The following is an 18,389-nucleotide window of genomic DNA, read 5'->3' on the forward strand; positions in this document are numbered from 1 at the left end:
AAAGTATTGTCACATGAGAAAAAAAACAACCACATTAAATTCTTACAGTAACTGAATAGGTAGTTATCCTCCCAAGTTGCACTTGATAAAACTGAGGCTCAGAAGGTATGTACTTTACTCCAGAGAACATAGGTAGCAAATGAAACTTGGGTTTACATCTAGTGTTAAAACACATTCTTTTCCCATACACCATGTGTATATAAGAGTATGATTTCAACACAAACAGAGATTTGCACACTGATGTTCATGGTAGCACTTTTTACAATCATCAAATGATGGAAACAGTCCAAGTGCCCATCAACAGATGAGTGGATTAACAAAATGTGGTTTGTACATATGATGGAATATTATGCAGCAGTAAGACAAATGACATCCTGAGGCACATGATGAGATGGATGAGCCTTGAGGCCATAATGCTGAGTGAAATAAGTCCGACACAAAAATGATAGATACTGTGTGATTCCACTTTTATGACCATGCTAAAGGTAAAATCAGAGGCTTATAATACAGTCTGTAGAGGACCAGCTTGAGATGGGTGAACAGTTTGCTAATGAGGTTGAACTTAATTGTAAGGGAATAGATAGAGGTGAAGGCAGTTTACTAGTGGGTCTATAAGTAATATTACCATATTGAAGGTTTACATGATTGAAAGGGGTTATATAGACTCATATGTCCTATCAATTAACATTATAAATACAAATAAGTGCTTGTATGAATTATTACAAAGATATGAATCTTGTATAAAGAGTATAGGGGGAAAATGCATTGCATATTCTGGGTTATGTTTAACAGGAAAGCATCAACAGTACTGCAGCAATACCAGAGGTGCATAATGAGGGGAGGCACAAAAGTTAAGGGGAAGTTTGAATTTTCTATTTGCTGAGGGTGTGTTTATTGGCTTTTCTTGGGAACAATGAAATTACAATTGAGAGTGTGGATGGACTGTTGACTTTGAACGTATACATACATGAGGCCCAGTAGTTGGAGGTGGCTGAAAGATGCACCGACTAAGAAGTAGATTGGTGAAAGATGGTGTAAGCATATGATCAAACATGATGCTACTGCAAAATGAACGAAATTGTGAGGTATTCAATGATGTGAATGAACCTGTGGGACATTTGGTGAGGCAAAATAAGCCAGAAACAGAGAACAAACATTGTATGATCCTATTTAGAAAATACTTATAAGAAAACCGGGGCCTAGGTCTTACAACAATTGCATTTAGTCCAGAGTGGTAATTGTTATTTCTGGATCTTGGGGGGGCTATTTTATATGTGTATAACCAGGTACTAAGAGATAAGAATGAAGATGATTTCTTCAGGATTAAGGCGATTCAAAACACAAGGGTAAGGAAGACATTCCTTGTGTTTTAGAATTTCACCTACTTTTTGAGACCAAAGGAAGAAAATTTTATTATGTCCAGAACCTAAATTTTCTATAGGACATCATCTAAGTCAACCTATCTGGATGGAACATTTGAACAGTCCAGACACAGGAAGCCTAGAATAAGAATGAGAGCCTTTAATCCTGTGTAGCTTAATGTCATGCCTGGATACATCCTAAAGTATATTAAGCTGATAATCAAAAAGTATTGGCAAAATTCCTTGAGGGAGGGGAGAAAAATGATGGAACTATTAAACTTTACCACTGTGGAAATACCAGATACTGTGCCAAACCTTAGGATCACCCAAATCAAGAGGCCAAGTACTTGGTCTTGAGGCTTGCTCTTGTGAAGATTATGTATGTAGCAGAGAAGCTTAACCTACCTATACATATGCCTAACAGTCACCTCCGGAGGATCTCTTTTGTTGCTCAGAAATGACCTTTCTCTCTGTAAGCCCAATTCTGCAGGTGAAACCATTGTCGTCCCCTCTATGTGGGACATGATATACAAGGATGAAAGTCTCCCTGGCTGCATGGGAGATGACTCTCAGGGATGTGCTTGGCCTGGGCACTGTGGGATCAACAATGCCAACCTGACAGAAAGGGGGAAAAAAGTGTAACAAATAAGGTGTCAGTGGCTAGAGGGTTCAAATAGAGTTGAAAGGCTATGCTGGAGGTCACATTTATGCATGCTTCAGTTAGACATTGCTACCTATCATAACTTGCCAACCCCCAACCTAAACCATTCCTGCCAATCCTAAAGAAAACCTAGGGCACTATATAAGATTCTACAAAGGTTCCATGTACTAGGGTAACTTTCCAGAAACCTACAACCTTCAGATGGGTTCCTGGACCAGATCAGTCCTGAAATGCAGAGGAGTTAGCCTCTCCAAAACATCAGCTAGTTCTAGCCCCCATCCTATATTTTAGATAGCCCCTTCTAACATGAAAAAGTTAGAATGGGCATAGCTCAAATAATTCTAAAAGGTGATCATGGAGTTACACAGAGAAGGCTGGGTTTAAGAATTGAATATGAGTGCTGAATCATTATACTGATATTTCTTTTAGCCTCCAGCACCTTAAAACAGCTGGAAATAAAAACCTAAAATTGTGGAATTATAACCAATACTAAACATAAAATCTTTTCTGCAACTAATTGTTGTGATGTACTTTGAGATTTATTGCTTTTATGTATGTATGTTATTTAAAGAGCAGGGGGAGTATAACAGAGAAGATGGGATTTAACAAATGAGTATGACTGCTGCATCATTATATTGATATTTCCTTTGGTTCCAATGTCTTGGAGCAACCAGAAGTAAAAAGGAAAAATTATGGAACTGCAACCCATACCAAATTTGAAAATCTGTTCTATAACTACTTGTTTAAATGTACTTGGAAATTTATTACTTTTTTGAATATATGTTATGTTTCACAATAAAATTTTTTTTTAAAAAGTATGATTTCCACAAGGGTGGTATGTGTTGTCATACTTTCAGGATGGCTATTAGAAAACTGAAAGTACTTTTCTCAACCAGATCAAACTTGCCAGTTTTGGTCCAATAACTTCTTCAAATCTTTGGGTATGTAAGTTTGTGGTTTTCATTTTTGTTTTTGAAAAGTATTTAAAAATTGCTTTGGTCCCTGAATTATGTCAGTTTCTCAATTAGCTTTTCTGTTTATCTCACATGTTGCAAACTTTGCTTAAATTTCTGGCAATGTGTGGTTGCCTGTTCAAGTTTAAGTGGCTCTTGTTGTTCTCTTGGTTTCATTTCTTTAGAGAAGGATCTTCTAAAAATTTGCCTGGAGACATATATTTCTAAATGTAGGGAAGGGGGAAGTTATAAATATACACACATACACACTTTTCAGGATCCCCACCGGGTGGACTGTGGTACATTGGGAGGTGCAGTTGGAGGGAATTGACCCTCCTCAGCTCCAGCCTGCACAGCTGCTGGCTGGGGAAACCTCCCCATGTGGTTGTGGTGGGCAGCACTTGCAGGAAACATGAAGGCCAGTGGTCATCCACCACAGGGGACCTTGGGATGGGGAGAGTGATCATCCAGTCTGGTGCAGGAAAAGCCAGCCACAGTTGTGGTATCTGGCAGGCCCACCAGCACTGTGATTCATCTGATCAGCTGATTCCCCACACCCTGGCTGGCTCCCCATCCCCCAGTAGAGGCCTGTCAGCTGGCTACCCCCTTGCTTGAGCAGCCCCCCTGCTGAGCATGCTAACCTCCAGTAGCTCCAGCCAAGAGGAGCAGGGCCGAGGGAGGAGGAGACTTCAGCATGACATCTCCTGGCTGGATGCAGCTAAGAGTCCACCTTGGATCTCCTGCATGGTAGTCAGCCATTCTGCCACTGGAGTACCCATGCACTCTGGCCTATTTTATAATAGACCCTTAAGTGGAATTGTATCCCCTACATGAGATCCGGATCTTGATTTGGCAGAGAATAATCAACAAAGTGCAAAAGGAAACATTCAGCAAAAACTAAATAAGTACAAAGCTTTAGAAGAGTGAAGGAAACCAACTTGCATAATAGCCATATCAAGATGCCTCAGACACAACAGAAAAATCACAAAACAGAAGATCCAAGCAGAAATGGCCCAACCAAATGACCAAATCAAAATTCCAGAAGGGACACAGAATATGGAAGAACTACTCAAGGATATTTATAAAGAAATAAAGGACATGAGGAAGACCCCAGAAGAGCATAAAGAAGAATTAGGGAGGTTAAATAGAAAAATGGCAGATCTCATAGAAATGAAAGGTATGATAGACCAATAAAAAATATAATGGAGACATATGATAGCAGATTCAAAGAAGCAGAAGGTAGAATAAGTGAACTAGAAGATAGAACAATATAATTAGAGCATACAAAAGAGCAAATGTCAAGAAAGATGGAAAAAAATGCAACTGGGTCTTAGGGAAATGATGGACCACACGAGACACAGAAATGTAAGAATTATTCGTGTCCTAGAAGGAGAAGAAAAGAGTAAAGGGTTGGTAAGGTTAGTTGAAGATATAATCAGAGAAAACTTCCCAACCATAATAAAAGACATGAATATACATATCAAAGAGGCCCAGCAAACTCCAAATAGAATAAATCTGAACTCCACTCCAAGACACATACTAATCAGACTGTCAGGGGTTGAAGAGAAACAAAAAGTCCTGAAAGCAACACGAGAAAAGCAATCAGCTACATACAAGGAAAAACACATAAGATTGACATCAGACTACTCAACAGGCACCAAGGAAGCAAGAAGGTAGTGGTATGGTATTTCTAAGATCCTGAATGAGAAAGGCTTTCAACCAGGAATTCTTTATCCAACCAAGTTATCCTTCAAAATTGAGGGACAGATTAACATCTTCAAAGATAAAGAAAGATTGAAAGAACTAGTCAACAAGAGACCAGCCATAAAAGAAATACTAAAGGGAGCCCTGTCAGCTAATAAAAAAGACAGGAGAGGGAGGTCTGGAGGAGGGCACAGAATTGATGAATATGAGTAAAGGTAATTTAAAGAAAAAGAGAGAAAGAAGGAAAATAATGTACAGATCTGACAAATAAAAACAAAAGGACAAGATGCTAGAATCAAGAATTGCTTTTACAATAATTGCTTTGAATGTTAACAGACTAAACTCACCAAGGAAAAGATACAGACTGACAGAATGGATAAAAAAAACACAATCCATCTTTATGTTGTTTACAAGAGACACATCTTAGACTCAAAGAGAAAGATTGAAAGTAAAATGTTGGAAAAAGATCTTCTATGCAAGTTGTAACCAGATGAAAGCAGGAGTAGCTATACTAATATCAGACACAAAATAGAATTTTCATGTAAGGACATCATAAGAGACAAAGAAAGACACTATACTTTACTAAAAGGGACAATTCACCAGGAAGAAATAGCAATCATAAATGTGTGTATTCCTAATCAAGGAACTTCAAAGTACGTGAGGTACATATTGGAAAATATGTCATATAGACATGTGAACAGTAATAGTGTGAGACTTCAATACACCACTCTCTGCTATAGATAGAACAACCACACAGAGGATCAGTAAGGAAATAGAGAGCCTAAACAATAAGATAAATGAATTAGATCTAATAGACATATGTAGATTATTACATCCCCAAACACCAGGATACACATTCTTCTCTAGTACACATGGAATATTCTCTGGGATAGATCATATACTGGGACATAAACTGAGTCTGTATAAATTTAGGAAGATTGAAATTATCCAAAGCACTTTCTCTGATCACAATGGAATAAAGTTGGAAATCAATAATCACCAAAGAACCAGAACTTTTACAAATATGTGGAGATTAAACAACACATTCTTAAATAATCAGTGAGTCAAGGAAAAAATTGCTACTAAATCAGTAGGTACTGGAGATGAATGGTAATGAAAATACAACTATCAAAACATATGACATATGGCAAAGGCAGTGCTGAGATGGAAATTTATTTCCTTAAAAGCCTATATTAAAAAACAAGAGGGTGGTGCAATGGTGGCTCAGTGGCAAGAATTCTGGCCTGCTAAGCTGGAGACCCGGGTTCAATTCCCAGAGCCTGCCCATGCCAAAACAACAATCAAACAAACGAAAAACAACAATGAGCAAAACTTGAGGATTTAACTGCTAACCTGGAGAATTTAGAGAAAGAACAGCAAACTAAATGCAAAGTAAGTAAAAGAAGAGAAATAATGAAGACTAAAGCAGAAATAAACAAACTGGAGAACAATAAAAAAATAGAAAAAACAGCAAAACTAAATTCGATTCTTTGAAAAAAAGGAATAAAATTGATGGTCCCCTAGCTAGTCTAACAAACAAGAAAAGAGAGAGGACACAAATAAATAAAATAAAAAATGAGATAGGGTGTTGTTACCACAGGTCGTGAAGAAATTTTAAAAATCATAGGAGAATATTATGAACAACTATATGCCAACAAACTAGATAACTTAGATGAAGTAGACAAATTCCTAGAAACACACTAATCACCTATACTAACTCGAGAAGAAATAAAAGATTTGAACAAACCAATTATAAGTAAAGAGAGCCAATCAGTCATCAAAAATCTTCCCATGCTCCTTTTACCTAGGGTATGAACAGAGGAATAAAAAATATGGATGGAGAATGAATAAATAACGGGGAGGCAAAGGTTAAAATAAATTGGGTAGATGGAAATACTAGTGGTCAATGAGAGGGAGGGGTCAGGAGTATGCTATGCATGAGTTTTATATTTTTATTTCTTTCTCTGGAGTGATGCAAATATTCTGAAGAATGATCATGGCGATGAATGCATAACTATGTGATTATATGGCGACTAGTCATAAACCATGTATAAAAATGTTTGTATTTTAAGAGTTATCAATAAAATATATATATTTTTAAATGGCAAAAAAAAAATCTTCCCATAAAAAAGCCCAGGACCTAAAGCTTCACAGAAGAATTTTATCAAACTTTTCAAAAAGAACTGACACCAATCCTGCTCAAGTTCTTCCAAAAATTTGAAGAAAAAGAAACACTACCTAACTCATTTTATGAAGCTAGCATCACTCTAGTACCAACATAGGATAAAGATGATACAAGAAAAGAAAGCTACAGGCCAATCTCCCTAATGAACATAGGTATGAAAAAATTTTAACAAAATACTTGCAAATTGTATCTGACGCCACATTAAAAGAATTATACACATGATCAAATAGGATTCATACCAGGAATTCAAAGGTGGTTCAACATAAGAAAATCAATCAACATAATATAGCACATTAACAAATCAAAAGGGAAAAATAACATGAACATATTGACTGATGTAGAAAAAAGCATTCAACAAAACCCAGCATCCTTTTCTGATAAAAACACTTCAAAAGTTAGGCACTGAAGGAAACTTTCTCAATATCATAAAGGGCATATATATGAAAAACCCATAACCAGCATCATACTTAATGGTGAGAAATTGAAGTACATCCCCTTGAGACAAGGATGCCCACTGTCACCACTGTTTTTCAACATTGTATTAGAAGTACTAGTTGGAGCAATTAGACAGAACAAAGAAATAAAAGGTATCCTAATAGGAAGGGAAGAAGTAAAACTTTCATTATTTGCAGATGACATGATCCTAAGAAAATCCTGAGAAATCTACAGTAAAACTGCTTGAGCTAATAAACAAATTCAACAAAGTGGCAGGGTATAAGATTAATGTACAAAAACCAGTAATGTTTCTATACACAAGCAATGATCTATCTGAGGTGACAACTAAGGAAAAAATTCCATTCAGAATAGTGACCAAAAGAATTAGGTATTTAGGAATGAACCTAACCAGGGACATCAAGGACGTATACACAGAAAATTACAAAAAAAAAAAAAAAAAAAGCTAAATGAAATAAAAAGTGACCTAAACAGATAGGAAGGTATTCCATGTTTATGGATAGGAAGGTTGAATATCATCAAGATTTCAGTCCTACCCAAACTGATCTACAGATTCAATGTAATACCAATAAAATCCCCAACAATCTACTTGGAAGACTGGTTATCAAATCTATATGGAAGGGAAAGAGACCTTAAATAGCTAAAGATATCCTAAAAAAGAAAGTGAACTGGAAGGTCTATCATTTTTTGACTTTAAAGCTTACTATAAAGCTACAGTGGTCAAAACTGCATGGTACTGGCACAGAGACAGAAGGACTGACCAGTAATTGAGAGTGGCCACCAAATTTATGGACATTTGATCTTTGATAAGGTCCCCAAATCCACTGACTTGGGACAGAATAGTCTTTTCAATAAATTGGCATGGGAGAACTGATTCTAATAGCCAAAAGAATGAGAGGACCCCTATCTTACACCCTATGCAAAAATTCATTCAAAATGAATCACAGGTCTAAATGTAAGAGCCAGTACCATAAAACTTCTTGAAACAAACATAGAGAAACATTTTCAAGACCGAGTAATAGGTCATAACTTCTTAAACTTTACACCTAAAGCACAAGTTGTGAAAGAAATAATAGACAAATGGGAGCTCCTTAAGATCAAGAGCTTCTGTATCTCAAAGGACTTTGCTAAAAAGGTGAAGAGGCAGTGAACTCAATGAGAGAAAATATTTGGAAACCACATACAGATAAAGGCTTGATATCCCGTGTACATAAAGAAGTTATACAGCTCACCAACAAAAGAACAAACAATTCAGTTATAAAATGGGCAGAGGAAATGAATAGGCACTTTTATGAAGAGCAAATACAGAAGACTAAAAAGCACATAAAGAGCTGCTCATCTTCATTAGCAATAAGAAAAATGTAAATTAAGACAATGAGATATCACCTCACACCTGTAAGAATGGCTGCTATTAAACAAACAGGAAGCTATAAATGTTGGATAGGATCTGGATAAATTGGAACACTTATTCACTATTGGTGGGAATGTCAAATGGTTCAACCACTGTGGAAATCAGTTTGGCAGTTCCTCAGAAAACTAAATATTGAGTTGCCCTATAACCCGGCAATACCAATACTCGGTATATACCCAGAAGAGTTGAGGGCAGTGACATGAACAGATATTGGCACACTGATGTTCTTAGCAGGACTATTCACAATTGCCAAGAGATGGAAACAATCCAAGTGCCTATCAACAGATGATAAATAAATATGGTACGTACATATGGTGGAATATTAGGCAGCATTTGGACAAAATGATGTCCCAAAACATGACAACGTGGATGAATCTTGAAGACATAATGCTGAGTTAAATAAGTTAGACACAAAAGGAAAGATACTGTATAATTGCATTATTATGACTCTAATAAAGCCTCTAGTGTTTTGGAGAAGCTAGAAAGAAAAATCTGAGTTGAGGGCATAGTAGTCCATAAAAGACTCTGGCAGCTGTCCTGTGGCTGCCTGTTAGAGTGTGCTTTGAGGATTGTTGCTTTTTTTTTCTTTGTATATATATGTTGTATTTTACAACTAAAAAAACTATAGGCAGTTATAGTAATATTAGATAAAATAAATTCCTGAAATCAAAAATTTAAAATATTTAGTAACATAGCTCACTACTATAGCAAAGTTGATATTTGTAATAACATTTTTTATTAATTAAAGAAAAAAAGAAATTAACCCAACACTTAGAAATCATTCCATTCTACATATGCAATCAGTAATTCTTAATATCATCACATAGATGCATGATCATCATTTCTTAGTACATTTGCATCGATTTAGAAGAAGAACTAGCAAAACAACAGAAAAAGATATAGAATGTTAATATGTAATAACTTTTTACTTGATATTTTGAGAACACACGCAGTTTTGATAGTTAATCAAATGGTATTTAAGATATTTGTTTTAGTTTGCTAGCTGCCAGAATGCAATATACCAGAAATGGAATGGCTTTTAAAGAGGGAATTTAATAAGTTGCTAGTTTACAGTTCTAAGGCTGAGAAAATGTCCCAATTAAACAAGCCTATAGAAATGTCCAATCACAGGCATCCAGGGAAAGATACCTTGAATCAAGAAGGCCGAAGAAGTTCAGGGTCTCTCTCTCAAGTGAGAAGGCGTATGGTGAACACAGTCAGGGTTTCTCTCCCTGCTGGAAGGGCACATGGTGAACATGGCATCATCAGCTAGCTCTCTCTCCTGGCTTCCTGTTTCATGAAGCTCCCCTGGAAGCATTTTCCTTTTTCATCTCCAAAGGTCGCTGGCTCATGGACTCTCTGCTTCATGGTGCTGCAGCATTCTCTGCTCTCTCTGAATCTCCTTTATTCTCCAAAATGTTTCCTCTTTTATAGGACTCCAGAAACTTATCAAGACCAACCCAAATTGGTGGAGACATGTTGTCACCCAATCCAGCTTAACAACCACTCTTGATTAAATCACATCTCCAGGGAGATGATCTGATTACAGTTTCAAACATATAGTATTGAATAGGGATTATTCTATCTTTATGAAATGGGATTTTGATTAAAACATGGATTTTCTAGGGGACACACATTCTTTCAAACCAGCACAATACTGTTTAATATTTAGAATTCAAGTAACTGATAAATACAATAGCAAGGCAAAGATCTGTAAGAACTTTCTGCTTGATATTTTGAAAATATTCAGTTTTGACAGCTGATCAAATGGTATCTAAGTTAGTGCTTAATACTTAGAATTTAAGACTTTGCTTTATATGAATATGTAGATTTTTCCTTGTTGCCTTAATTTTAAATTGGTTTTTGAAACTTACTGTGCAAACACAAGCTTTACCATGATTATATAAATACTTTATTTAAGTATACCTATGGTTAAGCTAACTGAGATATCCATTGTTGGTGATTCTAAGTGTATTGCTTGTTTTCTTAAATAAAAAAATTAACAACAACAACAAAAATTAGGCCTAAGAATAACCCACAAAGAATCTCTTTTGTTGTTCAGATGTGGCCTGTCTCTCTTTCTAAGCTGACATGACAAGTGAACCTGCTGCCCTCCCCTCCTACATGGGACATGACTCCCAGGGGTGTAAATCTCCCTGGAAACATGGGACAGAAATCCTGGGATGAGCTGTGACCCTGTATCAAGTGATTTGAGAAAGCCTCCTTGACAAAAGGGGGAAGAGAGAAATGAGACAAAATAAAGTTTTGAGAGATTTCAAACAGAGTCAAGAGGTTATCCTGGAGGTTATTTTTTATGCATTATATAGATATCCTTTTTTAGTTTATGGTGTATTGGAGCAGCTAGACGGAAGTACCTGAAACTGTTGAATTGTGTTCCAGTAGCCTTAATTCTTGAAGATAATTGTATAAAGATATAACCTCTACAAAAAAAAAGTTAAATTAAAATAAGGCAGTATTGATCGTTAAGTAAAGAAGTAGTAGGAACTGGACTGATGGAGAACTTTTTATTTTATTTTTTACATATCTTTTAAAAATTTTTTGAGCTATTCATATTATAACATTCAAAATATTAAGTTAAAAATATTTACTAAGAGCCAGAACCAGCAGAAAAAGTAAGTATGACAGAAGATGATAAATCAGGCTAAAATGAGATCCCAGTCACCTGTCCCACTTGCTCTCTTGGGTCCTCCCCAATCTGTCTAAAGACCCTCCTAGACTATTCACACTCTGGGACCTGCAGTCCTGGGCATTTTCTCTCCATCTTCTATCTTGTTTCACAGAGCAGGAGTGAACTCACTCCACTCTGGTCTGCCATATTCTCGGAAGCCCTCTTAGGCCTAATTTTAAGTAGGCTTATCCTATCCTTTGCAGGAGTAAATTTCATAAGGGTGAACCCCAAGATTGAGGGCTCAGACTATTTATTTGGTTATCCCCACTGCTTGTGAGAATGTCAGAAATTCTCCAAATGGGGAAGTTGAATATTTCCTCCTTTTTCTCCAGTCCCCCAAGGGGACTTTGCAAATACTTCTTTATTCACTGTCCAAATTACTCTGGGATATATCAGGACATCACACTAGCCTGAACAAACCAACAAAATCTCACACCCTATTCAAGATTCCATGTACTTATGTTGTTCAACTAAACTGACCATACAAGTTAAATTAGGAAATGCACAACTCAAAATATAAATTTAGCACCAAATAAGCATCTCTCCCTTTAGTATCATCCTTTACCTTTTATTCTGATCCTTAGTCCTATCCAGATCAGCTTCATTCGTATCTCTGCTCAAGGTCTGATCACTTTTTCAACATTTTTAACAGTTGCTGTATGGGGTACTGCTGACTTTCATAGCTTGAGAAGGCTAACTCTGAGTCTCAGGTGTCACATATATACCGAAAGTTTTGGGAACAACTAGGTCTTAAGCAAACAGCTCAGTATCTCAGAATTTAGAATTAACAGTTACACCTCCTGAATATATGTGACTGCTGTAAGAGCTTACAATCCAGGACCCTTTACAATGGGCCCCAACCTGATAACCCATGTTCTCAACTTCAGTTTACAGAGTTTTTATATTTTATAATTAGTCCATATGATTGAGGCATGATAATATTTGTCTTTTTGTTCATGACATTTCATTTAATATATAATCCTTAAGGTTCATTCACCTAGTTGCATGCCTCACAACTTCATTCTTTCTTGTGGTTGCTGAGTAGACTATTGGCACTGTCTTATTTATCCTTCAGGAATTTCTTTATGTGTATATAAACTAATACAAAGCTATAGTCCCATTTTTCTTCTTTTTTTTTTTTACACAATAGTGTACTAGATAATACCAGCACTTTAGGACCCTTTATACTAAAGTTTTTAGTCTTCTCCAACAGCTTTTTAATGTGAATTAAATCTAGTAATATTTGTCATATTAGAAAATAAAATTGAGAAATTTAAAAGCAATTTAAAAATTATATTATGTCTTTTAAAAAAGAATTTATTAAAAAATGTTTTCCAAAACAAAATTAGTAAGGAATAGCATTGTTTTCACATTATGAAAAAGTTTCTGGCTTATAGAAGACAACTGGATTTGCCTAACTTTTTCTGTATTTAGTCTGTCGTGGCATGCTTTGTTTTGTTTTGTTTTGGTTGAAGAGTATATGGAAATATGACCTCACACAGATATGTGGTCAGAGAGGGAGGACCTAGTGAACCTTATGAAAGAGTCTTTGTGACCCTCATGGATTTTTGGGTCATACCTTGAAAATGCTCATGTATGCTGTAATGTACCTTGCTTTTATTCAATTAACATGTCAGATGTTTCCATATCAACACATAAAAAATCATCCTTTTTTAAAATAGCAGCAGGATATTCCAATTATTTGTTCCATAATTTAGCCAGTTACCCTTTGATTTTTGCTACTGGCAATAGTATTATAATGAAAAATCATTGTATAAAAGTTACTCATCCCATGCTGGGTCTCCTGAAGGTGTTGTTTTTATTTCACCATGTGGAGCTAGTGGATTAGTAAATGTTCTCTGAAACATAACTGCTTCCCACCTTCCCTCTAGGAGAGTTATAAATTGTAACCTGTTGCCATGTGATGCAGAGCATCTACTTGCCCAGTGGAAAGAATAAACATCCCTTTCTTGCTGACTTGTATTCAGCCACCTGGCATGCTTTGGCCCATGGGATATGAGTGGATGTGACATGTCCTACACCTGAACAGTTGCTTTAAGAAGCATATAGGATTTCTGCCAGCTTTCTTTTTCTTCCCAACCCTGTCCTGAGAGCAGTGTGTCCTAGATTGGAGCTTCTCCTTCAGCTGTGGTCTCATGAGAAGACCCATGGGGCAGAGCCTCAGTAGTCAAACCACAGTTGGCTACATGTAAGGAGAGCCAGAAGTAAGTGTAGGACACTGAGCTTTGGAGATTGCTTTTAAAGAAAGATAGCTGACCAATGTGTGCTTCACACACATTCCAGGGCATTGTACTAGGTGATGGAGTACAGCACAGAGCATGGAAGCACCTGCTTGGAGAGTCTGCATGGCACTCAAGTACTTGTAATAAGAATAATGTAGGTCCGGTTTCCACACTGCCACATACCATGTGAACTCAGGTTCATCCTCTCTGAGTCAGGTGGATATTTGCAAGTTTGGAGGGGGTGGAGTGGGATACCAAGCCCAAAGGGCTGTTTACGGGATTAAGTTAGAAGAGTGTACTTGAGGGCCAAGCAGTTCCTGAAACGTGGTGGGAGCCTAGTAAATGTGGATCCTTCCTTTCCTCCTCTTTTTTCACCCTTCTAGAGCCCCTGAGACAGGTGAGATGCTTCATACTGCTATCCTGTGAGGTTCTGCCCCTAATATGGGCAAGAAACCATACTTCAGCTGTGCAGATGGAGAGGTCTTCCCTGTATAGACAGAGAGGTCTAAGGTCTTCCTATGCAGACAGAGAGTCTTCCCTGTATTGATGGAGAGGTTTACAGCCTTCACTGTGTAGACAGAGATTCTTCCCTGTGTAGACAGAGAGGTCTTCCCTACATATTCGGAGAGGTCTGTGGTCTTTCCTGCATATACAGAGAGGTATTCTCTGCATAGAAGGAGAGGCCTTCCCTGTGTACATGGAGAAGTCTATGATATTCTCTGTGTAAATGGGGGTGCCTGTAGTCTTCCATGCATAGATGGAATGCTCTTCTCTGCATACAGATTTGTCCTCTGCCTAGATGATGAGGCCTTGTCCCTGTCTGGATGGAAGATAGGTGTGGGGAAGATACGAATGTCTTTGCCCCTCCCCTTCCAGCAATTTTATACATTGAACATTGACATTTGGCCTTCACTTTGTTTCACCTTCATTTAAGCCCTCACTTTCTCGCTTCATTCAGAATTTTCTCCCTTCAGCTGCTACCCCTGGGCCAGCAGGCACAACGTGGTCAGTCTTCAGTGATTTCGTGAGGTTCTCAAGCCTGATAATCCCTTGCTATGTGACTGGTGAAGTCACTAACTTCTCTGCTTTTCCCTTCTCATCTTCACAATTGGCATGAAGATGAGTTTAACCTTATTTAGACTGTGGAATTAGGGCCCCCCCTGAGGATGAGTTCCCATATCCATAAGGGATGTATGGGGTCATTGCGTTCCCATGGTGTGAAGCCCCATGTCCATATGGTATGTATGGGATCAGGGTGTCCATAGGGATGAGGCTCTGTTTCCATATGATATGTATGAAGTCAAGGTGTCCCCAGGGTTGCGGCCCCAGTACCATATGGGATGTATGTGTCAGAGTGTCCTCCTGCCCTTTCCCTCCCTTGCCCTAGACTCACAGTCCCCTGCTTTGGAGCAGGGGCGTCTCCTCTGAACTGCTGCTGTTCTGTGCGTAGGCACTTGATGTCAGAGCAGTCCCAGGAAAGTCCTTTGGTTGCTCCCCCATTCCCAGGCTGCCCAGCACCTGTGGAGTCTGGAGCGGTCCCCCACTGGAGGCTTGAGGACTCAGCACGCATGGGGAGGAGCTTGGCGCACAGTGAGGGCCCCATTTCGGAGTCGTTGAGCCCTCCCAGCTGCGCTGAGCCACGGACCCTATCCTTAAGGTGGATGTCCTACCCAATCCAGGTCCTCAGAGGAAAAGGCCTTGCTGAAGGTTCCCAGGAACTGTTATCGGTTCAGGACGCATTTGATGCACTTTCCTGACTGTGGCAGCGCCGTCCACCCAGGAAGAGCATCAAGGTATCAGGCGGCTGTTGGACTGCGACCAGTGTGGTGGGGAGGGGCCAGGGTGGCCACTGTGCGGTGCCAGGGAGGACCTACCAGAGCTGACCCTCACTCCACTTTATGGTGCATGGTCCACTCTGATGATCCCGCTTCCGCCCCAGAGCCTGACCCGTCCGGATCTTCAGGACTCCTTGCATGCCCAGGCCACTCAGTCGCCCTCTCGCCTCTACCGCCTGCCTCCACACACACAGCTGTGTCCTGGACGCGGACTCCAAACTCCCTCTCCCAGTCCCTTAAGCCTGCGTGTGGACAGTCCGGCATACGTCCTACCGCCAGGCCCTGCCCACAGTCGCCTCCTGGGCTTGTAGCAGATGTCCTGCCTGTCCTTCAAGTCCACCCTAGTGGGGGAATCTGTCGGTCTATTACGCTCTTACGTGACCCCAACCCCGCTCCGACCCCAGCCCCACTGACACGCCTTCCCAGCCCCGCTCTCAGGCCTTCTCAGCTCTGCTCGGTCCCCAGCCTCGCTCCCATGTATTCCTAGCCCAGTTCCCGCAAGTCCTCAGCCCAGCTCCCATGCCACCCCACCCCCATTCTAACATAAGACAACAGGGACTCTGTCTTTCTCTGGGCTTTCTCTCAGAAGATATGGTACTCTGACTCTGAACCCCACTCCCTTCCTGAGACCCTTTAGACCAGCACATAGACCCTAACGTCACATCACTGGGGTATAAGAGCCTTGGGTAGATGTATCCATCCATCCACTGGATGGGTGGGTCACCTTACCCACCCATTTGCTCACTCCCCTATGCACCCACTCACTAATTCACCCACCCACTCAATCACACACCCAAACAACCACTCAGTCATCCACTCACCAGCCACTCACCCAGCCACTCACTTACCAACCCACTCACTCATTTACTCTCACCCAGTGACTTACTCATGCATCAACTCAACCACCACTCACCCAACCACTCTTACCCACTTGCTCACCCACCCATTCAGTCACCCATCCACTAATTCACCCAGTCTCTTACCCACACACTCACTCAATCACCCACTCACTCACCCCCACTTACCCACCATTTCACTCACCCACTCCCTCACTACACACCCACCAACTCACCCACTAAACCACCCACCCACACATTCACCCAGTCACCCGCTCACTCACTCACCAATTCATCCATTCATTCACCCACTCACTCACCTACAAACTCCCTCCACTCACCAACTCACCCATCCACTTACAACCCAACCAATTACCACCCCTTTGCTCACCTTCACACAGAACTATACACCCGTCCATCCATTCACTCATCTACACAGTCATCCACTCAGCCACCCACTCACTCATCTACTCACCTACCCAGACACACATTTATCTGGTCACTCACTCAACCAGTAATTCACCCACACACTCACACGACACTCTGCCCCCACTCACCTACCAACTCACCCACCCATTTACCTATCCACTCACGATTTCACACACTTACCCACTCACTCACCCTCACACACTCTCTTTAACCTACTTCACTGTCTCACCCACCCTCTCACATACTCATCTACCCAATCACCCACCCACTAATCCCCTCTCCCAACCGCTTAACAACTTACTCTCTCACCTACTCTGCCACTCGCTCATCCACAATATTCACCCACCCAATCACCCCACTGTCCCAGCCACTCACCCAGTCACCCACATACTCACTCACCCATTCACCTAAACATTCTCACCCACTCACTCACCCACTGACTCAGTTACTCACCCATTAGCTCATTCACCCATCCTCACAACAACTGCTCACTCTCACCATTCACTCACCACTCAATTACCCACTTACCCACCCATTCACACACCCATTCACTTCTCCACCACTCCCCTTTCACACAATCACCTACCCAATCAGTCACTCACCCACTCACCCACTCTTTCCCCCACTCATTCTTCAATGATTCTGCCATTTACCCACTCTCTCACTCACTCACCTAGTCACCCATATACTCCCCAGACTCATTCACCCACTCACTGTTGTTCACCCATCACTCAATTACCCACTTACACATTCACCCATGCACTCACTCCAATACTCCCCACTCACACAATCACCCACCCAATCACCACTCTCTTATCCACTTACCCCCCCACTCATCCTTCCACTGATTTCCTTACTCACCCAAACATTCTCTCACCCACTCACACACCCCATACCCTCCCAGTCAATCACCCACACACTCACCCATTTACCTACCCACTTACCCATCTACTAATTCACCCACTCATCCATTTTCCCACACACCCACTTATTTACTCACCTACACTTCTACTGCCTCACCCACCATATCACCCATACACTCACTCACCCACACAATCACCCACCCACCATCTCTCACACTGTCTCACTCACTCATTCACCCATTCTTACCCACTCATTCCTCACCCATTCACTCACTCTACTCACTCAACTACTCACTCACATGCCCAATCTTCCACCCACCCACTTGCTCAGCCACTAACTCACTAAGTCTCCCCCCCCACTCACCCACTTGGCAACCCTCTCACACATTCACTCACACACCCCACACCCTCTCACCCACATATTCATCCACTCAACCACCCACTAGCTCATGCCCTTACCCAGTGACTCACCAGCTACCCACTCCTCTCTTCCCCATCCTCTTAATTAATCTCCCACTTATGCACCCATGCACCCACTCTCTCACTTACCCACCCAGGCACTCAACCATTCAATATTTCTCTCACTCACCATTCACACACCTATCCATCACCTACTTAGACAGCAACTCACCTAGCCATGCACTCGCCAACCCACTCACTCAGTAACCCACACATCCACTCATTGTCTCATTCAGCAACCCACACATTCATTTACCCACTACTGACCCACTCACAAACCCAGTGACACACTCACCGCTAGCACCCC

The sequence above is a fragment of the Tamandua tetradactyla genome, chromosome 3 (assembly GCF_023851605.1).
Source record: "Tamandua tetradactyla isolate mTamTet1 chromosome 3, mTamTet1.pri, whole genome shotgun sequence".
Classification (NCBI taxonomy): Eukaryota; Metazoa; Chordata; class Mammalia; order Pilosa; family Myrmecophagidae; genus Tamandua; species Tamandua tetradactyla.